The sequence below is a fragment of the Arachis hypogaea genome, chromosome 16 (genome assembly GCF_003086295.3).
Source record: "Arachis hypogaea cultivar Tifrunner chromosome 16, arahy.Tifrunner.gnm2.J5K5, whole genome shotgun sequence".
NCBI classification, from domain to species: domain Eukaryota; kingdom Viridiplantae; phylum Streptophyta; class Magnoliopsida; order Fabales; family Fabaceae; genus Arachis; species Arachis hypogaea.
In genome coordinates this window covers 76,134,155-76,159,987 of record NC_092051.1, presented here as the reverse complement: position 1 = coordinate 76,159,987, position 25,833 = coordinate 76,134,155, and the positions used below count along the sequence as shown (strand labels likewise).

At 37.0% G+C, this 25,833-nt stretch overlaps 1 non-coding gene across 1 annotated transcript; it reads right to left on the bottom strand.

Moving 5' to 3' along the window:
* Positions 1–4,123: 4,123 nt before the first annotated feature.
* LOC112760508 (small nucleolar RNA R71) lies at positions 4,124–4,230 on the bottom strand. Its single transcript, XR_003180945.1, has one exon. It is a non-coding gene; the product is annotated as a small nucleolar RNA R71 (small nucleolar RNA).
* Between the last annotated feature and the right edge of the window lie 21,603 nt (positions 4,231–25,833).

Genomic DNA, 25,833 nt, shown 5'->3' with positions numbered 1-25,833 from the left:
TTTACTCCAATTCTGTTTATTAGCTTTGTTTTTACTTTCTTTTTACTACTTATGCATTTTACACCAACAACCATCTTTTACTGTTTGCCTGACTAAGTGATGAGCGGATAATTTATACGCTTTTTGGCACTGTTTTTAGTATGTTTTTAGTAGAATCTGGTTACTTTTAGGGATGTTTTCATTAGTTTTTATGTTAAATTCACATTTCTGGACTTTACTATAAGTTTGTGTGTTTTTCTGTGATTTCAGGTATTTTCTGGCTAAAATTGAGGGACTTGAGCAAAAATCAGATTCAGAGGTAGAAGAAGGACTGCTGTTGCTGTTGGATTGTGACCTCCCTGCACTCAAAATGGATTTTCTGGAGCTACAGAACTCAAAATGGCGCGCTTCCAATTGCGTTGGAAAGTAGACATTCAGGTCTTTCCAGCAATGTATAATAACCCATACTTTGGCCGAGTTTAGATGACGTAAAAGGGCGTTGAACGCCAGTTCTACGCTGCTGTCTGGAGTTAAACGCCAAAAACAAGTCACAAACCAGAGTTGAATGCCAGAAATATGTTACAACCTGGCGTTCAACTCCAGAAAGAGCCTCTGCACGTGTAACATTCAAGCTCAGCCCAAGCACACACCAAGTGGGCCCCGAAAGTGGATTTATGCATCAATTACTTACTTCTGTAAACCCTAGTAACTAGTTTAGTATAAATAGGACTTTTTACTATTGTATTAGACATCTTATGATCTTCGGATCATCTTTGATCACGTTTTGGGGGCTGGCCATTCGGCCATGCCTGGACCTTTCACTTATGTATTTTCAACGGTAGAGTTTCTACACTCCATAGATTAAGGTGTGGAGCTCTACTGTTCCTCAAAGATCAATGCAAAGTACTACTGTTTTTCTATTCAATTCAACTTATTCCGCTTCTAAGATATTCATTCGCACTTCAACCTGAATGTGATGAACGTGACAATCATCATCATTCCCTATGAACGCGTGCCTGACAACCACTTCCGTTCTACCTTAGATTGAATGAGTATCTCTTGGATCTCTTAATTAGAATCTTCGTGGTATAAGCTAGATTGATGGCGGCATTCATGAGAGTCTGGAAAGTCTAAACCTTGTCTGTGGTATTCCGAGTAGGACTATGGGATTGAATGACTGTGACGAACTTCAAACTCGCAAGTGCTGGGCATAGTGACAGACGCAAAAGGAGGGTGAATCCTATTCCAGTATGATCGAGAACCTCAGATGATTAGCCGTGCTGTGACAGAGCATTTGGACCATTTTCACAAGAGGATGGGATGCAGCCATTGACAAGGGTGATGCCTCCAGACGATTAGCCATGCAGTGACAGCGCATCGGACCATTTTCCAGAGATGATTAAAAGTAGCCATTGACAATGGTGATGTCCTTACATAAAGCCAGCCATGGAAAGGAGTAAGATTGATTGGATGAAGACAGCAGGAAAGTAGAGGTTCAGAGGAACGAATGCATCTTTATACGCTTATCTAAAATTCTAACCAATGAATTTCATAAGTATTTCTATCCTTAGTTTCTATCTATTTATTATTTATTTTCGAAAACTCCATAACTATTTTATATCCGCCTGACTGAGATTTACAAGATGACCATAGCTTGCTTCATACCAACAATCTCCGTGGGATCGACCCTTACTCACGTAAGGTTTATTACTTGGACGACCCAATGCACTTGCAGGTTAGTTGTATCGAAGTTGTGAATGAAAAACGATTTATTAAGACGTGCGTACAGAGTTTCTGGCGCCGTTGCCTGAGATCACAATTTCGTGCACCAAGTTTTTGGCGCCGTTGCCGGGGATTGTTTGAGTTTGGACAACTGACGGTTCATCTTGTTTCTCAGATTGGGTAATTTTCCGTTCGTTTTCTTTTCAAAAAATTTTTCAAAAACCTTTGAAAAATTTCTCATCTGTTTTTGAAAAAAAAAAAAATTTCTTTTCAAAAATATATTTTTCTTCAGAATTTTTAAGAATGAATTCTAGTGTTTCATGAAGCATATTGAAGCCTGACTTGCTGTAAAGCCATGTCTAATTCTTCTTGGTAGGGAATGTCAGGCGTGTCATGTCTGAGTTACATACTAAAGCTTGGCTGGCTATTAAGCCATGCCTGACCCTTTGATTGGAGCTTTAGACTAAAGAGCATAAGATTCCTGGAATTCATATTAAAAATTTTGGAATCCTTATTTTTCTTTTTCAAAATGATTTTCGAAAAAAAATTATTAAAAGAAAATACAAAAAAATCATAAAATCATAAAAATAAAAAAATATTTTATATTTCTTGTTTGATTCTTGAGTCAGATTTAAAGTTTGGTGTCAATTGCATGTTCATCTTGCATTTTTCGAAAAATTCATGCATTCATAGTGTTCTTCATGATCTTCAAGTTGTTCTTGGTAAGTCTTCTTGTTTGATCTTGATGTTTTCATGTTTTGTGTCTTTTCTTATTTTTCATATGCATTCTTGCATTCATAGTGTCTATACATGAAAAATTTTTAAGTTTGGTGTCTTGCATGTTTTCTTTGCATATAAAATTTTCAAAAATAAGTTCTTGATGTTCATCTTGACATTCAAAGTGTTCTTGGTGTTCATCTTGACATTCATAGCATTCTTGCATGCATTCACTGTTTTAATCCAAAATTTTCATGCATTGCATCATTTTCATGTCTTTCTCTCTCATCATTAAAAATTCAAAAATAAAAAAAAATATCTTCCCCTTTTTCTCTCTTAAAATTTCGAAAATTAGATTTGACTTTTTCAAAAATTTTTAAAATCTAGTTGTTTTTATGAGTCAAATCAAATTTTCAATTTAAAAATCTTATCTTTTTCAAAATCTTTTTCAAAAAATCGAATCCTTTTCATTTTTCTTATTTTCAAAAATTTTAAAAATATTTTTCAAAAATCTTTTTCTTATCTTTATTTTCGAAAATAACATCATCAATTAATGTTTTGATTCAAAAATTTCAAGTTTGTTACTTGCTTGTTAAGAAAGATTCAAACTTTAAGTTCTAGAATCATATCTTATGATTTCTTGTGAATCAAGTCATTAATTGTGATTTTAAAAATCAAATCTTTTTCAAAACTAATTTCAATCATATCTTTTCGAAAATATCCTTCTATCTTATCTTTTTCAAAATCATATCTTTTTCGAAAATTTGATTTTAAAATATCTTTTCTAACTTCTTATCTTCTTATCTTTTCAAAATTGATTTTCAAATTTGTTTCAACTAACTAACTAACTTTTTGTTTGCTTCTTATCTTTTTTAAAACTACCTAACTAACTCTCTCTCTCTAATTTTCGAAAATATCTTCCCTCTTTTTCAAAAATTCTTTTTAATTAACTAATTATTTTAATTTTTGATTTTAATTTTTGAAAAATTACTAACCTTTTTCAAAAACTATTTTCAAAAATCACTAACTCTTTTTCAAAAATTATTTTCGAAAATTCTCTTTCTCTCTCATATCCTTCTATTTATTTATTCATCTACTCACACAAGGACCTCTATACTGTAGTAAAAAGGATCCCTATTGTTATTATTATTTTTCTGTCCTTCTTTTTCATATGAGCAGGAGCAAATACAAGAACATTCTTGTTGAAGCAGATCCAGAACCTGAAAGGACTCTGAAGAGGAAACTAAGAGAAGCTAAATTACAACAATCCAGCAAGCACCTTTCAGAAATTTTAGAACAAGAAGAGGAGATGGCAGCCGGAAATAATAATAATGCAAGGAGGATGCTTGGTGACTTTACTGCACTTAATTCCAATTTACATGGAAGAAGCATCTCCATTCCTGCCATTGGAGCAAACAATTTTGAGCTTAAACCTCAATTAGTTTCTCTGATGCAGCAGAACTGCAAGTTTCATGGACTTCCATCTGAAGATCCTTTTTAGTTCTTAACTGAATTCTTGCAGATATATGATACTGTTAAGACTAATGGAGTAGATCCTGAAGTCTACAGGCTCATGCTTTTCCCTTTTGCTGTAAGAGACAGAGCTAGAGTATGGTTGGACTCTCAACCTAAGGATAACCTGAACTCTTGGGATAAGCTGGTCAAGGCTTTCCTAGCCAAGTTCTTTCCTCCTCAAAAGCTGAGTAAGATTAGAGTGGATGTTCAGACCTTCAGACAGAAAGAAGGTGAATCCCTCTATGAAGCTTGGGAGAGATACAAAGGACTGACCAAAAAGTGTCCTTCTGACATGCTTACAGAATGGACCATCCTGGATATATTCTATGATGGTCTATCTGAATTGGCTAAAATGTCATTAGATACTTCTGCAGATGGATCCATTCACCTAAAGAAAACGCCTGCAGAAGCTCAAGAACTCATTGACATGGTTGCTAATAACCAGTTCATGTACACTTCTGAGAGGAATCCTGTGAGTAATGGACGCCTATGAAGAAGGGAGTTCTTGAAATTGATACTCTGAATGGCATACTGGCTCAGAATAAAATATTGACTCAGCAAGTCAATATGATTTCTCAGAGTCTGAATAGAATGCAAGCTGCATCCAACAGTACTCAAGAGGCATCTTCTGAAGAAGAAGCTTATGATCCTGAAAACCCTGCAATAGCAGAGGTAAATTATATGGTGAACCTTATGGAAACACATATAATCCATCATGGAGAAATCATCCAAATTTCTCATGGAAGGATCAACAAAAGCCTCAACAAGGCTTTAATAATGGTGGAAGAAATAGGTTTAACAATAGTAAACCTTTTCCATCATCCACTCAGCAACAGACAGAGAACTCTGAACAAAATACCTCTAATTTAGCAAACTTAGTCTCTGATCTGTCCAAGGCCACTGTAATTTTCATAAATGAAACAAGGTCTTCCATTAGAAATTTGGAAGTACAAGTGGGCCAGCTGAGTAAAAGGATCACTGAAATCCCCCCTAGTGCTCTCCCAAGCAATACAGAAGAAAATCCAAAAGGAGAGTGCAAGGCCATTGACATAACCACCATGGCCGAACCTGAAGGGAGGTGAGGACGTGAATCCTAGGAGGAAGACCTCCTGGGACGTCCAATGATCAATAAGGAGCTTCCCTCTGAGGAACCAAAGGAATCTGAGACTCATCTAGAGACCATAGAGATTCTATTGAACCTTCTTATGCCATTCATGAGCTCTGATGAGTATTCCTCTTCTGAAGAAAATGAGGATGTTACTGAGAGCAAGCTGCCAAGTTCTTGGTGCAATCATGAAGCTGAATGCCAAATTATTTGGTATTGAGACTTGGGAAGATGAACCTCCCTGTTCACCAATGAACTAAGTGATCTGGATCAACTGACATTGCCTCAGAAGAAACAGGATCCTGGAAAGTTCGTAATACCTTGTACCATAGGCAACATGATCTTTGAAAAGGCTCTGTGTGACCTTGGTTCAGGGATAAACCTCATGCCCCTCTCTGTAATAGAGAAACTGGGAATCTATGGGGTACAAGCTGCTAAAATCTCATTAGAGATGGCAGACAATTCAAGAAAACAGGCTTATGGACAAGTAGAGGACGTGTTAGTAAAGGTTGAAGGCCTTTACATCCCTGCTGATTTCATAGTCCTAGATACTGGAAGGATGAGGATGAATCATCATCCTTGGAAGACCCTTCCTAGCCACAGCAAGAGCTGTGATTGATGTTGACAGAGGTGAACTAGTCCTTCAATTGAATGAGGACTCCCTTGAGTTTAAAACTCAAGGACATCCTTCTGTAAACATGGAGAGGAAGCATAAAAGCTTCTCTCAAAACAGAGTCAACCAGAGCCCCCACAGTCAAACTCTAAGTTTGGTGTTGGGAGGCCACAACCAAACTCTAAGTTTGGTGTTGAACTTCCATATCCAAACTCTAAGTTTGGTGTTGGGAAGTCTCAACAATACTCTGAACATCTGTGAGGCTCCATGAGAGCCCACTGTCAAGCTATTGACATTAAAGAAGTGCTTATTGGGAAGCAACCCAATTTTTATTTATCTAATTCTATTTTTTGTTCTTTCATGTTTTATTAGTTCATGATCATGTGGAGTCACACAATAAATATAAAAATGAAAACGAATCAAAAAACAGAAGAAAATCACACCTGAGAAGACTTACTGGCGTTAAACGCAGTAAGAAGCATTGGCTGGCGCAACGCCAGAAAAGGCAGATCTGGGGGAAGCAGAATTGCATGGAGAAGGGCGTGAACGCCAGAACAAGCATGTTGGCGTCAAGAAATGGCAAAATGCGTTCATGCGCAGAACACCAATCTGGCTGAAGCCAGAGTTGTGTGCAAGCATGCATTTGGTGCAAGTTGTAAATCTTGAACACCTCAGATTATGACACAGGATCACTCAGATCTGTGACACACAGATCCCACCTACTCACTTTTTCTATTTTATTGTTATTTCATGTTTTATTAGGTTCATGATCATGTGGAATCACAAAATAAATCAAAAAATTAAAAACAGAATCAAAAATAGCAGAAGAAAAATCACACCCTGGAGGAGGATCTTACTGGTGTTTAAACGCCAGTAAGGAGCATCTGGCTGGCGTTCAAAGCCAGAACAGAGCATGGATCTGGCGTTGAACGCCAGAAACAAGCAGCATCCTGGCGTTCAGATGCCAGAAATGCACAGTGAGGAAAGTTGGCACTGAACGCCAGAAACAAGCATCTGGCTGGTGTTCAACGCCAGAAATATGCTGCATCTGGGCGCTGAACGCCCAGAACAAGCATCAATTCAGCGTTTAAACGCCAGAATTGCATGCAAAGGCATTTTACATGCCTAATTGGTGCAGGGATACAATTCCTTGACACCTTAGGATTTGTGGACCTCACAGGATCCCCACCTACCTCACCCTCTCTCTCTCTCCATTCATGGTCATCCCTTCTGTTTTCCATTTACCACTCACATCCATACACCTACCTACCTTCAAAATTCAACATCTCTTTCCCACCCAATCCCACCCATATGACCGAATACACACACCCCTCCATCTCCTCCATATCTTCTTCCTCTTCTTCTTCTATTCTTTCTTCTTTTGCTCGAGGGCGAGCAACATTCTAAGTTTGGTGTGGTAAAAGCATAGCTTTTTTGTTTTTCCATAACCATTAATGGCACCTAAGGCCAGAGAAACCTCAAGAAAGAGGAAAGGGAAGACAATTGCTTCCACCTCTGGCCATGGGAGATGGAAAGATTCATCTCACAAGCCCATCACTAAGAAAAGGATGGAGCAAACAAGAGAGCACATTCATGGATCTCAACAGGCACATGAGGAAGCTCATCATCAAGAAATCCCTAAGATACCTCAAGGGATACATTTTCCTCCACACAATTATTGGGGACAACTAAGGGTGGAACATCAAGAGCACTCCATCATCCTTCATGAAATTAGAGAAGATCAAAAAGCAATGAGGGAGGAGTAACAAAGACAAGGAAGAGACATAGAAGAGCTCAAGGACATCATTGGTTCCTCAAGGAGAAAATGCCATCATCACTAAGGTGGACTCATTCCTTGTTCTTTCATTCTCTGTTTTTCATTTTCTATGTTAAGTGCTTATCTAAGTTTGTGTCTTATTACATGATCATTAGTATTTAGTAACTTTGTCTTAAGGTTATAAATGTCCTATGAATCCATCACCTCTCTTAAATAAAAAATATTTTAATTCAAAAGAACAAGAAGTACATGAGTTTCGAATTTATCCTTGAACTCAGTTTAATTATATTGATGTGGTGACAATGCTTCTTCTGAATGAATGCTTGAACAGTGCATATGTCTTTTGAAGTTGTTGTTTAAGAATGTTAAATATGTTGGCTCTTGAAAGAATGATGACAAGGAGACATGTTATTTGATAATCTAAAAAATCATAAAAATGATTCTTGAAGCAAGAAAAAGCAGTGAATACAAAAGCTTGCAAAAAAAAAAATAGAAAAAAAATAGCGAAAAAAAAAGAGAGAAAAAAGCAAGCAGAAAAAGACAAAAGCTCTTAAAACCAAAAGGCAAGGGTAAATAAAAAGGATCCCAAGGCTTTGAGCATCAGTGGATAGGAGGGCCTAAAGGAATAAAATCCCGGCCTAAGCGGCTAAACCAAGCTGTCCCTAACCATGTGCTTGTGGCGTGAAGGTGTCAAGTGAAAACTTGAGACTGAGCGGTTAAAGTCAAGGTCCAAAGCAAAAGAAGAGTGTGCTTAAGAACCCTAGACACCTCTAATTGGGGACTTTAGCAAAGCTGAGTCACAATCTGAAAAGGTTCACCCAATTATGTGTCTGTGGCATTTATGTATCCGGTGGTAATACTGGAAAACAAAGTGCTTAGGGCCACGGCCAAGACTCATAAAGTAGCTGTGTTCAAGAATCAACATACTGAACTAGGAGAATCAATAACACTATCTGAACTCTGAGTTCCTATAGATGCCAATCATTCTGAACCTCAATGGATAAAGTGAGATGCCAAAACTATTCAAGAGGCAAAAAGCTACAAGTCCCGCTCATCTGATTGGAGCTATGTTTCATTGATAGTTTGGAATTTATAGTATATTCTCTTCTTTTTATCCTATTTGATTTTCAGTTGCTTGGGGACAAGCAACAATTTAAGTTTGGTGTTGTGATGAGCGGATAATTTATACGCTTTTTGGCATTGTTTTTAGTATGTTTTTAGTAGAATCTAGTTACTTTTAGGGATATTTTTATTAGTTTTTATGTTAAATTCACATTTCTGGACTTTACTATGAGTTTGTGTGTTTTTCTGTGATTTCAGATATTTTCTGGCTGAAATTGAGGGACCTGAGCAAAAATCAGATTCAGAGGTTGAAGAAGGACTGCTGATGCTGTTGGATTCTGACCTCCTTGCACTCAAAATGGATTTTCTGGAGCTACAGAACTCAAAATGGCGCGCTTCCAATTGCGTTAGAAATTAGACATCCAGGGATTTCCAAAAATATATAATAGTTCATACTTTGGTCGAGTTTAGACGATGTAAAAGGGCGTTGAACTCCAGTTCTACGCTGCTGTCTGGAGTTAAACGCCAGAAAAACGTTACAAGCCAGAGTTGAACGCCAGAAATACGTTACAACTTGGCGTTCAACTCCAAAAGAAGCCTCTGCACATGGAAAGCTAAAGCTCAGCCCAAGCACACACCAAGTGGGCCTGGAAGTGGATTTATGCATCAATTACTTACTTTTGTAAACCCTAGTAACTAGTTTAGTATAAATAGGACTTTTTACTATTGTATTTGAGATCTTTTGGAAGATCCTGGATTGTATTTTTGATCCTGTGATCACGTTTAGGGGGCTGGCTATTCGGCCATGCCTGAACCTTTCACTTATGTATCTTCAAACGGTAGAGTTTCTGCACTCCATAGATTAAGGTGTGGAGCTCTGCTGTCCCTCATGAATTAATGCAAAGTACTACTGTTTTTCTATTCAACTCAACTTATTCCACTTCTAAGATATTCATTCGCACTTCAACACGAATGTGATGAACGTGACAATCATCATCATTCCCCCACGAACGCGTGCCTGACAACCACTTCCGTTCCACCTTAGATTGGATGATTATCTCTTGGATCTCTTAATCAGAATCTTCGTGGTATAAGCTAGATTGATGGCGGCATTCACGAGAATCCGGAAAGTCTAAACCTTGTTTGTGGTATTCCGAGTAGGATTCTGGGATTGAATGACTGTGACAAACTTCAAACTCGCGAGTGCTGGGCGTAGTGATAGACGCAAAAGGAGGGTGAATCCTATTCCAGTATGATCGAGAACCTCAGATGATTAGCCATGCAGTGACAGCGCATCGGACCATTTTCACAAGAGGATAGGATGCAGCCATTGACCACGGTGATGCCTCCAGATGATTAGCCATGCAGTGACAGCGCATCGGACCATTTTCCAGAGAGGATAAAAGTAGCCATTGACAATGGTGATGTCCTTACATAAAACCAGCCATAGAAAGGAGTAGGACTGATTGGATGAAGGCAGCAGGAAAGCAGAAGTTCAGAGGGACGAAAGCATCTCTATACCTTTATCTGAAATTCTCACTAATGATATACATAAGTATTTCTATCTTTATTTTCTGTCTATTCATTATTTATTTTTGAAAACTCCATAACCAATTATTATCCGCCTGACTGAGATTTACAAGATGACCATAGCTTGCTTCATACCAACAATCTCGTGGGATCGACCCTTACTCACGTAAGGTTTATTACTTGGACGACCCAATGTACTTGTTGGTTAGTTGTATCGAAGTTGTGAATGAAAAGCGATTAAGACGTGCGTACAGAGTTTTTAGCGCCGTTGCCTGAGATCACAATTTCGTGCACCAACTGTCCAATGACATCTTCGACAGTTCAGACAGACCATCATAGAAGATACCTATGATGCTCCATTCAGAAAGCATGTTAGAAGGACACCTTCTGATCAATTGCTTGTATCTTTCCCAAGCTTCATAGAGAGATTCTCCTTCCTTCTGTCTGAAGGTTTGGACTTCCACTCTAAGCTTGCTCAATTTTTGAGGTGGAAAGAACTTTGCCAAGAAGGCATTGACTAGCTTTTCCCAAGAGTTCAGGCTTTCTTTGGGTTGTGAATCCAACCATCCTAGCTCTGTCTCTTACATCAAATGGGAAGAGCATAAGTTTGTAAACTTCAGGGTCAACCCCATTGGTCTTGACATTGTCACAGATTTACAAGAATTCAGCTAAGAACTGATGAGGATCTTCCAATGGAAGTCTATGAAACTTACAATTCTGTTGCATTAGAGAAACTAATTGAGGCTTAAGCTCAAAGTTGTTTGCTCCAATGGCAGGGATTGAGATGCTTCTCCCATAGAAGTCAGGAGTAGGTGCAGTAAAGTCACCAAGCACCTTTCTTGCATTGTTGACATTGTTGTTTTCGGCTGCCATGGCTTCTTCTTGTTTGAAAAGCTCTGTTACGTCCTCTATAGAGAGTTATACTTTAGCTTCTCTTAGCTTTCGCTTCAAGGTCCTTTCAGGTTCAGGATCAGCCTCAACAAGAATGCTTTTGTCCTTGCTCCTGCTCATATGAAAGAGAAGAGAACAAGAAAGTATGGAATCCTCTATGTTACAGTATAGAGATTCCTTGAAGTGTCAGAGGAAAAGAAGAATAGAAGGAGAAGGTAGAAAGAGAAGAATTCGAACTTATCAAGAGGGATAGAGTTCGAATTGTTGATAGTGGAGGAGTGTTAGTCCTTAAATAGAAGGATGTGAGAAGAGGGGAAGAATTTTCGAAATTGAAGTAAAAGATTTTGAAATAATTAAAAGAAATTTTGAAAATTTGATTGATGATTTTCGAAAACTAAGATTGGGAAAGAAATTAAGTGATTTTTAAAAAGATTTTGAAATTAGAAATAAAAAAGATACGATTGAAAATTAATTTTGAAAAAGATGTGATTGAAAAGATATGATTGAGAAGATATGATTGAAAATCAAATTAAAAAGAGAAAGTTTTAAAATTAAAGTTGATTACTTGACTAACAAGAATTAAAAGATATGATTCTAAAATTTAAAATTTGATCCTTCCTTAATAGGCAAGTAACAACTTGAAAAGTTTGAATTAAATTACTAATTGTAGCAAGGATTTTCGAAAATAGTAAAAAAAATAAAAAAAATGGAAAGAAATTGATTTTGAAGAGATATGATTGAAAAGATATGATTTGAAAAAGATTTGATTTTGAAAAATTATGAAGATTTGAAAACAAATTTGGATTAAAAACAAAATCATCCCTCTAGTGTCATCCTGGCGTTAAACGCCCAGAATGGCATCCATTCTGGCATTTAACGCCCAAAATGCTACCTTTTTGGGCGTTACCTGGCTGGGCGTTTAAACGCCAGTTTTCCTTCTTTACTGGGCGTTTTGAACGCCCAGCTTTTTCTGTTTAATTCCTCTGCTGAATGTTCTAAATCTTCAATTCTCTGTATTATTGACTTGAAAAGACATAATTTTGAAAATATTTTTGGATTTATAATGATGAGAAACAATAAAAAATGCAACTAAGATCAAATAAACAATGCATGCAAGACACCAAACTTAGAAGTTTGTATACTAAGGACTATTGGTAAAAAGCATTGCTTTTTACCACACCAAACTTAAAAATTGACACTAAGATACATAAAATATTTTTTATTTTTTATGATTTTATAAATTTTTTTTGTGATTTTTCGAAAATTATATGGAAAAGAGAATAAAGGGATTCAAAACTTTTAATAATAATTCCAGTAATCATGCAATGTTAGTCTAAAGCTTCAGTCTAAAAAGATTAGACGTGGCTAGCCAAGCTTCAGCAGGACATTACATTCAGCAGCTAAATTGATGAGAATCAATCAGCTTTTGTGATGATAAGAACATCACCTTGAAACTCTAGAATTCATTCTTAAAAATTCTAAAAAATAAAAAGAAAAGTACCTAATCTAAGCAACAAGATAAACCGTCAGTTGTCCAAACTCGAAAAATCCCCGGCAACGGCGCCAAAAACTTGGTGCACGAAATTGTGATCATCAATGGCGCCAACAACTTGGTACGCACAATTGTAATCTCAACTCTTTATCACAAATTCGCATAACTAACCAGCAAGTGCATTGGGTCGTCCAAGTAATAAACCTTACGTGAGTAAGGGTCGATCCCACGAAGATTGTCGGCTTGAAGCAAGCTATGGTCACCTTATAAATCTCAGTCAGGCGGATTCAAGTGGTTATGGAGAATTGACAATTAAAGCATGAATAAAACATAAGATAAGATAGAGATACTTATGTAATTCATTGGTAGGAATTTCAGATAAGCATATGGAGATGCTTTGTTCCTTCTGAACCTCTGCTTTCCTATTGCCTTCTTCCAATCATTCATACTCCTTTCCATGGCAAGCTTTATGTTGGACATCACCGTTGTCAATGGCTACTTCCCGTCCTCTCAGTGAAAATGTTCCAAATGCGCTGTCACCGCACGGCTAATCATCTGTTGGTTCTCGATCATGTTGGAATAGGATCCATTGATCCTTTTGCATCTGTCACACGCCCAACACTCGCGAGTTTGAAGCTCGTCACAGTCATCCCTTCCCAGATCCTACTCGGAATACCACAAACAAGGTTTAGACTTTCCGGACCTCAGAAATGGCTGCCAATAATTCTAGCCTATACCACGAAGGTTCTAATCTTAGATTAGAAACCGAAAAGATACACATTCAAGCTTGATTGCATGTAGAACAGAAGTGGTTGTCAGGCACGCGTTCATAGGTGAGAATGGTGATGAGTGTCATGGATAATCACATTCATCAAGTTGAAGAACGAGTGTATATCTTAGAGAAGAAGTAGGCGTGAATTGAATAGAAAAATAGTAGTACTTTGCATTAATTCATGAAGAACAGCAGAGCTCCACACCTTAATCTATGGTGTGTAGAAACTCCACCGTTGAAAATACATAAGAACAAGGTCTAGGCATGGCCGAATGGCCAGCCTCCCAAAGAGGCTTCAATCATAAAACATGATTCAAAGATTCAAAATACAATAGTAAAAGGTCCTATTTATAGAGAACTAGTAGCCTGGGGTTTACAGAAATAAGTAATTAATGCAGAAATCTTCTTCCGGGCCCACTTGGTGTGTGCTTGGGCTGAGCATTGAAGCTTCCATGTTTAGAGACTTTTCTTGGAGTTAAACGCCAGCTTTTGTGCCAGTTTGGGCGTTTAACTTCAGCTTTTGTGCCAGTTCTGGCGTTTTGACGCCAGGATTCTTAAGCTGACTTGGAACGCCAGTTTGGGTCATCAAATCTTGGGTAATGTATGAACTATTATATATTGCTCAAAAGCCCAGGATGTCTACTTTCCAACGCAATTGAGAGCGCGCCAATTGAAGTTCTGTAGCTCCAGAAAATCCACTTCGAGTGCAGGGAGGTCAGAATCCAACAGCATCTGCAGTCCTTTTTCAGCCTCTGAATCAGATTTTTGCTCAGGTCCCTCAATTTCAGCCAGAAAATACCTGAAATCACAGAAAAATACACAAACTCATAGTAAAGTCCAGAAATGTGATTTTTATTTAAAAACTAATAAAAACATAATAAAAACTAACTAAAATATGCTAAAAACATACTAAAAACAATGCCAAAAAGCGTATAAAGTATCCGCTCATCAGTAACTACAAGGGGGTCCACCATATCCATTGGCTTGGTATGCACCTTGGAATGGCTCTTGATCATATTAAGTTGGAGGAGGGTGTTGCCAAGAGGGTTGATCAAATCCTTATGGCTCCTCTCATCTTTGATTGTCCCATCCTTGATGCAAGCCTTCATTGTAATCTCCACTTCCTACAACATAATTGTAACCACACTCATAGCCAAAGGGGTGAGAATTCATAATGAAAGGAGAAAATAAAAATAAAAACCAATAAGAAATAATGAAAATAAACTCATAAAACTAGAAACAACTAACAAGGAAACGAAGAAGAAAAATTATTCACAATATTCACAATAACCAATAATAAGGCACACATCTGCAATTCGCTGGCAACAGTGCCAAAAATTGATGGTGGAAAATCGTCGGTAAAGAATTTCACAAAAATAATCGCATTGTAAGCATATATCTAAACCAAAAATTAAACCTCAATCAAAATTAATTTGTTTGTCACTTAAGCAAACCCAATAAAAATCAACCGAAGTATTTAAACCTCGGGTCGTCTCTCAAGGTATTGCAGGGAAGTATGTTACTATTGGTTATGGAAAAGTATATTTTTGGGTTTTGTAATAAGAAATAAAAAAGTAAAATGGCGAGAAAATAAATTAATAACTAAGAAAGCTCTTAGCAAGGATTAAGAATTAGAAGTCCTATCCTCATTATCATTGTCAATTGTGATGGTAATTGCAAATTGCTCTCACTTAGTTAACCTCTAACAATTGAAGGTAAGTCAAGTGAGCAATTCAACTTGAGTTCACAAGTCCTAATCAAAGATTAGAATTAGTGAAGCTCAAGCCAACTAGCAGCTTTAAATCACCAATCAATAAAAGACTTTTGATAACTCAAGAGTCTCTGGTTGATCAATCCAAGTTAGGAATGTAAAAAGCTAAATTAAAACCCACCCAAGCATTTTATCAAACACTTGGAAGGCATAACATAAAAACATAGAAACCAACAACATATAGCAAGATCTAAAACTAACCAAAGCAAGGAAATAACAATAACAAAATTGAAAGGAATCATTAATAACATAAAAAAAATGAATTGCATTAATAAAGAGTAAGAGTAGCAAAAGTGCACAAACATAAGGATACCAACGTGAAGAAAATAATAAGTAGAATTGAAGAACAAAGGTGCTAGAATAATAAATTGCTAGGAATTGTAAATAGAAACAGAAATTCAATCTAAATCTAACAAGAAATTGGAGTAGAAACCTAAAACCTCTCTCTAGAAAACTACATCTAAAAACCTAATAATTGTGAATGAATGTGTGAATGGATGATTCCCCCACTCTACAGCCTCTACTCTGTATTTTCGGGCTTGAAACTGGGCTAAAAACAGCCCAGAAATCGCCCCCAGCGTCTTCTGTGTAATGCAGTGCGTGAGCATCTTCCCTATCTTTTCCTAGTGAATTTGCATTTTATTTGTTGAGTTTAATCAAGAATTAATTATATTTTATCCACTATGGATGTTACTTTGAGTCGTGTACAATTCTGTTTATTTTAGGTAGCATTTGGCTGGATTTGATAGAGTTTCTGCAGAAAAAGAGAAGAAGGCGAATGATGCTGTCAACTCTGACCTCTCTACACTCAAACCTAAATACCTCGAGCTACAGAGGTTCAATGAACGTGATTCTAGTGGCGTTGAAACGATAACTTCCAGAGCTTTCCAACGATATATAATAGTCCATACTTCTTCTCCAACCACGCTGCCAAGGCTATGCCTAACTTGAGATTTCTCAAGTTAGGCGCAAAACTTAAATAAGCATGCATAAGGATTAGGCCTCCATCAAGTTAGACGCAGCCCATGGCCAAGTTAGGTGCAGGCATCAAGCCTAACATGCCCTTCCTCACTTCATTCACACCAAGTAAGGTGCAGCCCATCACCAAGTTAGGCGTGGATCCTGCGAAGCAAGTGGTCCCCACCCATCAATTGAAGACGTGCTGATTGTTATAATTAATTCTGATTTAAGCTTTAATTTTTATTTTTTAAAAATAGGAAAAGATATTATTTAGTTTTAAAAATTATAATTTAAATTAATTAGGGTTAGATATAAAAGAGAATTGGAATTATTCCACCGGGGATTCCATTCCAGACTACCAAAATACATTTTATCAGAATCCTTATTTTTCTCTCTGAACCAAGAGCAACTAAACCTCTACTGTTAAGGTTAGGAGCTCTGTCTATTGTATGGATTGATAATATTATTTTCTATTTTAATTCATGTTTTGATTTATATTTCAAGAATTATTTTCGTTCTTTATTTTATGAATTTGGGTGGAACGGAAGTATGACCCTCTTTCTAATTGAGTTTTTGTATAACTTGGAAAAACTCTTTACTTGAACAACAGTTTGAAAACAATTTCTCTTAAATTTCTAGTTTATCTTTATTTAATGGGATACATGACATATAATCCTTTTATATTTGGGTAATTAGGATTTCTGTGGCATATAACTAGAATTGAACTTCACCCCCTAATTGGAATTAATTGACCAAGGAATTGGCTGTTGATGAATTTTAGAGGAGAATAGAAAGGTCTAAGGAATTAGGGTCTAGTCACATACAGTTGCCATGAATTAAATCTTACATGATTAAAATAAATAAATAAGAAAATTCAATTCGGAAAATAGATAACTCTAAAGCCTTAACTGTTTCTCCATACTTTATTCCCAACTTATTAACTTGCCTTTCTTTAATATTCTTGCTATTGTTTAATGTCTTTGAACTCTCAATCACTATTTTCTGTTTGCCTAACTAAGTAAATTAATCAACCAGTGTAGCTTAATCCATCAATCCTCGTGGGATCGACCCTCACTCACCTGAGGTATTACTTGGTACGACCCAGTGCACTTGCCAGTTAGTTTGTGGGTTATAAATACCGCACCAAGTTTTTGGCGCCGTTGCCGGGGATTGATTGTGATTGACAACTACTCATTGTTTGATTTCTTAGATTAGATAATTTTTCTATTAATTAATTTTATTTTATTATTATTATTAATTTTTGTTTCTTTATTTGTTTATTTTTATTCCCGTAATTTTTTTTCTTTTCTTCATTCTTTCTTTCTTTCATTCGTACCACCCACCCCGTTTCCTTTTTTTATTTTATTTTACCTTCGTTTTCTTTTAAAATTTTTTTATTTCACTTTTGTTTTGTTTATTTCATTATTTTGTTTTATTTTATTTGTTTTATTTAATCCATTTTTTATTTCTTTTCAAACCTTCTGTCGTTCTTTTTTTTTATTTACTTTATTTTATTTTATTTTCGTTTTCTTTCTTTATATATTCATTTTTTTATTTTTTATTTTATTAGTGTTATTTAAATTTTAGCTTTGACTCTTGAATTTTTGCTCAATTATTTTTTTATTTTCTGAAATTAAGTTTGGTGTAGCCTAGAAATTTTATTTTATTTTATCTATTTATATTTAAAAAAAAAACTATTTCGAAGGTTTTAAAATTTTTTTTATTTAGTTACTTTATTTTATCTCTTTACACAGGTTACCTCACTCAGAATTCTCTGCACTCTGACGTAGAGAGTTCCATCTTTTCTTGTCTTCTGTTTGTTTATGCGCAGGAACAGAGGCAAGGAACATCTCTTAGACTTTGATCCTGAACCTGAAAGAACTTTTAGGCGGTGTTTGCAATAAGCAAGACTTTACAAGGCTGCAGAATCCACTATGGATCATAATAATGCTGTTAATGCCATTGTGGCAAATTCTAATGAGAATGAGCAACAAAGGAGAGTGCTTGGCTCTTACTCTGCTCCTACTGCAAATCTTTATGGAAAAAGCACTGTGGTGCCTCCTATAGCTGCGAACAACTTTGAGTTGAAGCCACAATTGGTCACCTTGGTGCAACAAAACTGCCAGTATCATGGTCTTCCCCACGAAGACCCAAATTAATTTATTTCTAATTTTCTACAGATTTGTGATACTGTAAAGACAAATGGAGTGAATCCAGAGGTGTACAAACTCATGCTCTTCCCGTTTGCTCTGAGAGATGGAGCAAAGCTATGGCTAGATTCCCAACACAAGGAGAGTTTGGATACTTGGGGCAAGGTTGTTACTGAGTTTCTTACTAAATTGTTCCCACCAAAGAAGTTGACTAAGCTTAGGGTGGAGGTTCAGACCTTCAGGCAGAAGGATGGTAAAACTCTCTATGAAGCTTGGAAGAGGTACAAGCTACTGACTAGGCAATACTCTCCGGACATGTTCTCCAAATGGACCCAACTAGATATCTTTTATGAAGATTTGGGTGAAATGTCCAAGATGTGTTTAGATAATTCTGCAGGTGATTCATTGCACAAGAAGAAGACACCGGAGGAGACTATTGAGCTTATTGAATTGGTTGCTAACAACCAATATTTATACTAATCTAATAGGAATTCTGTAAACTCTAAGGCCCCTCAGAAGAGGTGTGTTAGAAATGGAAGCTGTTAATGCTATTTTTGCTCAGAACAAGCTTATATCTCAGCAGATCAATTTACTTACTCAGCAGATGGGTGGCATGCAAGTCTCAGCTATCAACACCCAAAATCCACTTCAAGAGATCTCTTATGACATGACAGGTAATTTTGTGCAAAATAATAATTATGATTATGCTCAATCTTCTTCTGAACAGGTCAATTACATGGGGAGTGCTCCTAGAAATCCCAATAATGATCCCTATTCTCAGACCTACAATCAAGGGTGGAGAAATCACCTAAATTTTGGGTGGAGAGAGAAACCTCAGAGACCTCAGAATTTCAACAATAATTCTCAGGGCGGCTTCCAACAGAACAATCACAACAACCGCCAATTTCAATCTCATCAACAACAACCACCTCCGCAGGCAAATTCTAAATCCCAAGAAGATTCTAATTGGGAGATGATGAGGAGTTTTGTGCAGGAAACCAGAGTATCAATCAAGAATTTGGAGATTCAGATGGGCCAAATAGCCACAAGAGTTAATGAAATTGATCAGAGGACCACTAATAGCCTTCTTGGTAACACAATTCTAAATCCAAGAGAGAAATGCTAGGCCATCACCTTGATAAGAGAACAAGTGGCAAGTATTAAAGCACAAGTTAATAAGGAGCCAGTTGAAAAAGAAGATTACAAGGTTATTCAATTGAGAAGTGGTAAGGTAGCTGGCTCTGAGACCAAGGTCAATGGAGAGTTAGTTGAAAAGGAAGCTACAGAAGAGAAGAAGAAAGAAGTAGAGCACGTCCCTCCAAAGCGTGCAGACAACCCATTCCCAGACTCTCTTGACACTTATCCTACATTACCAAAGGCTCCTGAGTACAAGCCTAAAATGCCATATCCTCAGAGACTTCAAAAGGAGACCAAGGACAAGCAGTTTTCAAAGTTCTTAGAAGTCTTCAGAAAGTTGCAAATCAATATTCCTTTTGCTGAGGTTTTGGAACAAATGCCTCTCTATGTCAAGTTCATGAAAGAGCTGTTGTCAAAGAAGAAGCCTTTAAAGAGAGATGAGACAGTGGTCCTGACTAAAGAATGCAGTGCCATCATTCAGAATAACTTGCCAAGGAAGATGCCGGATCCAGGGAGCTTCCAAATTCCATGCACCATTGGGAGCACAACCTTTGAGAAAGCCCTATGTGATCTAGGGGCAAGCATAAATCTAATGCCCTTATCTGTGATGAAAAAGTTGCAAATCCAAGAGTCACAACCCACAAAGATAGCATTACAGATGGCAGACAAATCTATGAAGCCTGCACACGGATTAGTGGAGAATATCTTGGTCAAAGTGGGTAAGTTCTTCCTCCCAGCAGATTTTGTGATTCTTGACACATGGGAGGATGAGAATGCCTCTATAATTCTAGGAAGACCATTCCTAGCCACTAGGAGAGCTCTAATTGATGTAGAAGTGGGTGAACTAGTGCTTAGAGTGCATAATGAGCAACTGGTCTTTCATGTCTTCAAAGATATACATTCAACAGGTGAAGAAGAGAGCTGCATACAGACTGAGCTTATTGATCCAAACCTTCAACAATCCCCTGATGACGGACAACAGAATCTGCAACTCAACCCTCCTTTGGTGACAATCAATAAAATTCCTCCTGACATCAAACCTAAGTTTGGTGTTGGGAATGCATCATCCACCAAGGAGGAGGTTCCCAAAAAGAAGAAAATACCCAGGGGATGGAGAAACAAAAAGATCCACACTGAAGGTTTCTCCCCATGAATGAAGGTGCTGTTGACTAAAAATCCAGTGTGGATTTATACAGTAAACAGAATCCTCTCTCTGGAGCAAATTGAGCTAATTTATGGAGACACAGGAAAGAAGTTTAAAGTAAGGGGTGAAGAGCTGAGCCCCTATGATCCTCCTCCTTAGAGGAGCTGACCGTCAAGCTAGTGACGTTAAAGAAGCGCTTATCGGGAAGCAACCCGATAATTTCGTATCCTTAGTTATTTTTTGAAGTAGTAGTTTTCTTAATTATTTGATTTTTATTGAGTTTTTACTATTTTTCTAATCATGCAGCTATTTTATCACAGGAACCGAACACTTCAGACGAAAAAAAATTCAAAAAAAAAAAATTGAGGTTGGCGCTAAACTTGGTGTGCACCAAGTTCAGTGTGGAGCAAGTGTAGAACACGCAAAGGAGATGACGCTGGACTTCATTTGGTTCAAGTTCAGCGTGGATCACGCTACTTTAGCCTCCCATCACGCATATCCTTCCCATATCCCACCAAATCACAACAAATCCTCACCTTCCCAACATATTTCCCCTGCACCGTTCCTATTCCTCAACCACTAAAGCTTGTCCTTTTCCCAACCCATTGACCAACCCTTCTTCAAAACCAAACCGTGACTCCCTTCACCACTTCTCCATTTATACTTGCCAGCTTATATATATATATGATTCCCCATCCTATCATTCCCTAATCAAAACTCCACCCCTGCATATATTCCTCTTCCCCCCTCTTATATATATATATATATATATATATATATATATATATATATATATATATATATTATATTATATTAATTATTTTTACTTCTCTTGCTCTTTTATCTTTTTATTTTTCTTTCATTACACTATTTGTTTTTGTTTTCAGTTCTTCTTTGCTTGAGGATAAGCAAACCTTATATTTGGTGTTGACGCTTCGCTTATGAGTTTTCTGTTTATTTTTAATGGCACCAAAGGGAGGCGAATCATCTTCACGAAGGAACACAACCTGAAGAATAAAACAACCGCTAGGATAACTAAGGTGGTTGAGTTCCTTTCATTTTTTATTCCTTCCCACTTTTACTTTGTTATGTTCTGGTTTTCTGCTATTTTGCTTTGTTTATTGCATGATCCTTTATTAGTTAGATTCTTAGGTTCTAGTTTAGTTTTCTGTTAATTTGCTTTAATTCTGAAAGGTGCCTCATGTATTACCTACTGAGCTTAAAATCAAAAAAAAAAGAAAAAAAGAAAGAAGAAAACGGGGTGTAATGCATGAGAAATTGAGTTAATTTTAAGAGTAGTCTTATTTACTTAAATGTGGTGGTATTAATTGTAATTCTGAATGAATGATATGAACAGTGCATAGTTAAATTTGAATTAAAGAATGTTGATGTATAAGGAACAGGAATTTAGAGAACTATTATGACTTCTCTGAAATTAATGAAAGTTTAATCCTTGAAGCAAAAGAAACAGCAAAAGAAAAATAAAAGCAAGGTCCAAGGCTCTGAGCATCAATGACTAGGGAGGTCAGATATGATTAAAAGCTCAAAGAGTTGTTTCCCTAGTCACATGCTTGTGGTGTTCTTGTGTCAAGTAATCGTTGAGACAAAATATTTAGTGTCGAGATCAATTGCATTTAACAGAGTATGCCAAAGGCTTTGAGCACCACTGTCTGGGAGTAACTAAAAAAATGTATATATCAGAACTCAAAGAGAGTTTCCAGTTAAGTGCTTATGGTGTTTCTGTGTCAAGTGAAGCTTGAGACAAAACATTTAAAGTCACGGCTAGGCTCAAGGTGCAAAGCACCAAAGAAAAAAAGAATCAAAGAAAAATTGTTGTGTTCAAGGGTTAAATTGAGTTACAAAAGATCAGAGAATTCATAATATTATCCGGATTCTAATTCCGAATGACAGCGACATCCTTCCGATTCAAAGGAGAGTAAGATGGCAAAACTATTCAAGATTGCAATTGTAAACCCCACTTTAGGAAGAGACATGAGCTTAATCAAACTCTCATTCTCATGCAAATTCATATCCTAAGCCTATATTAGTTTTGGTTGTTTGAGGACAAGCAACAATTCAAGTTTGCTGTTGTGATGCGTGAGCATCTTCCCTATCTTTTTCTAGTGAATTTGCATTTCATTTGTTGAGTTTAATCCAGAATTAATTATCTTTTAGCCACTATGGATGTTACTTTGAGTCGTGTGCAATTCTGTTTATTTTAGGTAGCATTTGGCTGGATTTGATGGAGTTTCCGCAGAAAAAGGGAAGAAGGCGAATGATGCTGTCAACCCTAACCTCTCTAAACTCAAACCTGAATAACTCGAGGTACAAAGGTCCAATGAACGTGATTCTAGTGGCATTGGAAAGCTAACTTCCAGAGCTTTCCAACGATATATAATAGTCCATACTTCTTCTCTAACCATGCTGCCAAGGCTGCGCCTAACTTGAGATTTCTCAAGTTAGGTGCAAAACATTAACAAACATGCATAAGGATTAGGCCTCCATCAAGTTAGATGCAGCCCATGGCCAAGTTAGGCGCAGGCATCAAGCCCAACACACCCTTCCTCACTTCATTCACACCAAGTAAGGCGCAACCCTTCACCAAGTTAGGTGTGGATCCTGCGAAGCAAGTGGTCCCCACCCATCAATTGAAGACGTGCTGATTGCTATAATTAATTCTGATTTAAACTTTAATTTTTATTTTTAAAAATAGGAAAAGATATTATTAGTTTTAAAAATTATAATTTAAATTAATTAGGGATAGATATAAAAGGGAATTGGAATTATTCCACAGGGGATTCCATTCTAGACTTCCAAAATATATTTTATCAGAATCCTTATTTTTCTCTCTAAAGCATGAGCAACTAAACCTCTACTGTTAAGGTTAGGAGCTCTGTCTATTGTATGGATTGATAATATTATTTTCTATTTTAATTCATGTTTTGATTTATATTTCAAGAATTATTTTCGTTCTTTATTTTATGAATTTGGGTGGAACGGAATCATGACCCTCTTTCTAATTGAGTTCTTGTATAACTTGGAAAAACTCTTTACTTGAACAACAGCTTGAAAACAATTTCTCTTAAATTTCTAGTTTATCTGAATTTAACGAGAAACGTGACATATAATCATTTTATATTTGGGTAATTAGGATTTCTGTGGCATACAACTAGAATTGAACTTCACCCCCTAATTGGAATTAATTGACCAAGGAATTAGCTGTTGATGAATTTTAGAGGAGAATAGAAAGGTCTAAGAAATTAGGGTCTAGTCATATACAGTTGCCATGAATTAAATCTTACATGATTAAAATAAATAAACAAGAAAAGTCAATCCGAAAAATAGATAACTCTGAAGCCTTAACTGTTTCTCTATACGTTATTCCCAACTTATTTACTTGCTTTTCTTTAATATTCTTGCTATTGTTTAATGTCTTTGAACTCTCAACCACTATTTTCTGTTTGCCTAACTAAGTAAATTAATCAACCAGTGTTGCTTAATCCATCAATCCTCGTGGGATCGACCCTCACTCACCTGAGGTATTACTTGGTACGACCCGGTGCACTTGCTGGTTAGTTTGTGGGTTATAAACACCGCACCATGCAGCACGTGACGCTCTGTAACGCGTATGCGTCGTCCACGTGTACGCGTCGCTTGACAAAAATTCTGGTCACACGTATGCATCATGTCACGCGTACGCGTCGCTCGTCTGCTGCACTGGTCACGCATACGTGTCGCCCATGCGTACGCGTCGCTGCCAGCTTCTCAAAACAACATTTTCTTACGTTTCTTCCACTTTTGCATGCTTTCTTTCTGTCCTCTAAGTCATTCCTGCCCTATAAATCCTTAAAACACTCAGCAAACATATCACGGCATCGGATGGTAATAAGAGGGGATTAAAATTAGCAAATTTAAGGTCAAAGAAATATGTTTTCAATCATAGTACAAAATTAGGAAGGAAAATGTAAAAGATATGAGTTATATGAATAAGTTTGAGAATAATGGATAAAATCTACTAAATTATGCATAAGATAAACCCTAAAAATGGGATTTATCATGGTGCGATGAACGAGAGTGGCACTAGAGGTTCTGCGGGTGTGCTTCACCGCGACCCTGTGAATAAGCACGGTGGCATTGTCACGACGCAAAAAAAGACAACCGGAGCACTAAGCACTAACCTTTGACGAGCAGACGAAGACGATGGCGACCAGAGGGCAGACGAGGACGACGGCGACTAGAGGGCAGATGAAGATGAAAGTGACTAGAGGGCAGACAAAGACGACGACTACCACGACGAAGACTGTAAGACTCTGGATTTTCAAAAAATTTAATAAGAAATTTATTTATGATTTATTATACTTAATTAAGATTATATTTTAAGAAATTTTATATATAAATTAAGCAATTTTTTATTTATGATTTAAAACTTTAGTAATTGAATAATAATGATAAATTTATATGCTTTAAGTTGAATAATTAGATTTTTAACTTTATTTTATGATTATAATGGAAATTGATTTTTATTATCTTTAATTATGGAATTAAAATATTTATTTGGAATTAAATTTTAGGTTGATAACTAAATAGTATTTTTATAGATATTATTATAGGATTAAATTTAGATTTTAATTAATACTCTACCTAAACCCTAATTCCCAAATCAATACCCTAAATCCATAAAGCACACACATAAAATCCTAATCTCCACCACCACTCACCCACCGTCATCTCCTTTCCCCCATATACACGCTAACACAGCAACAGCGATAGAAAAACAAAAGGAAAGAAAAAGAAAGAGAAAAAACGAGATCCGAGAGTAAGGATGCGACGGGGAAGGGAGAAGAAAAAAGGGGGAGACCGCGCCTCCACTGCGTGTCATCACTGCCACGCCGTATCCAACTCACCGCTGTCGAACTCGTCATCGCTGCTGAGGGCCGTCGGAAATAGAACTGCGAAAAGAGAGAGAGAAAGGAAGCCTGAGGAAGCTGGGTTTTTGTCACCGATCTGCTGGAGGCTGATAGAGAGAGTGCTCACGAGAGGAAGCTACCGTCGCTGGGTTGCCATGGATGATCTCCCATGGCCACCGCCGGCAAGCTTCAAAGAGAGAGAAGCTTGAGGAGAGAGAGAAATTAGTGGAGTATGTTTCTATTCATGCGGCTGTGCCTTTACCACCGCAGATCTGTCATCATCTCCACTGCCTTCACCGCCGCTGATGTCGTCCTCTGCCACTGTGAGCCTCTTCTCCTGCCATTCTAGGGGCTATGCTTCGTCACTGTTTTGTCACCGTTGAGCCGCTTTACTGCTACTTGGTTCAGTTTCTTAAATAGTTGCAGTAAGCTTTTCGTTCCAAAAAGTTCTTTTGTCGTTGTTCTATTATCATAGCTGAGGTTTTGGCGACATTAATTGCTATAAGATTGAGTTTCGATTATTATATATTGCGATTAGAGTTGTGTGGTTGCTGAGGAAGTGGTTTGGAATTGAATAGTGTACAGTTAT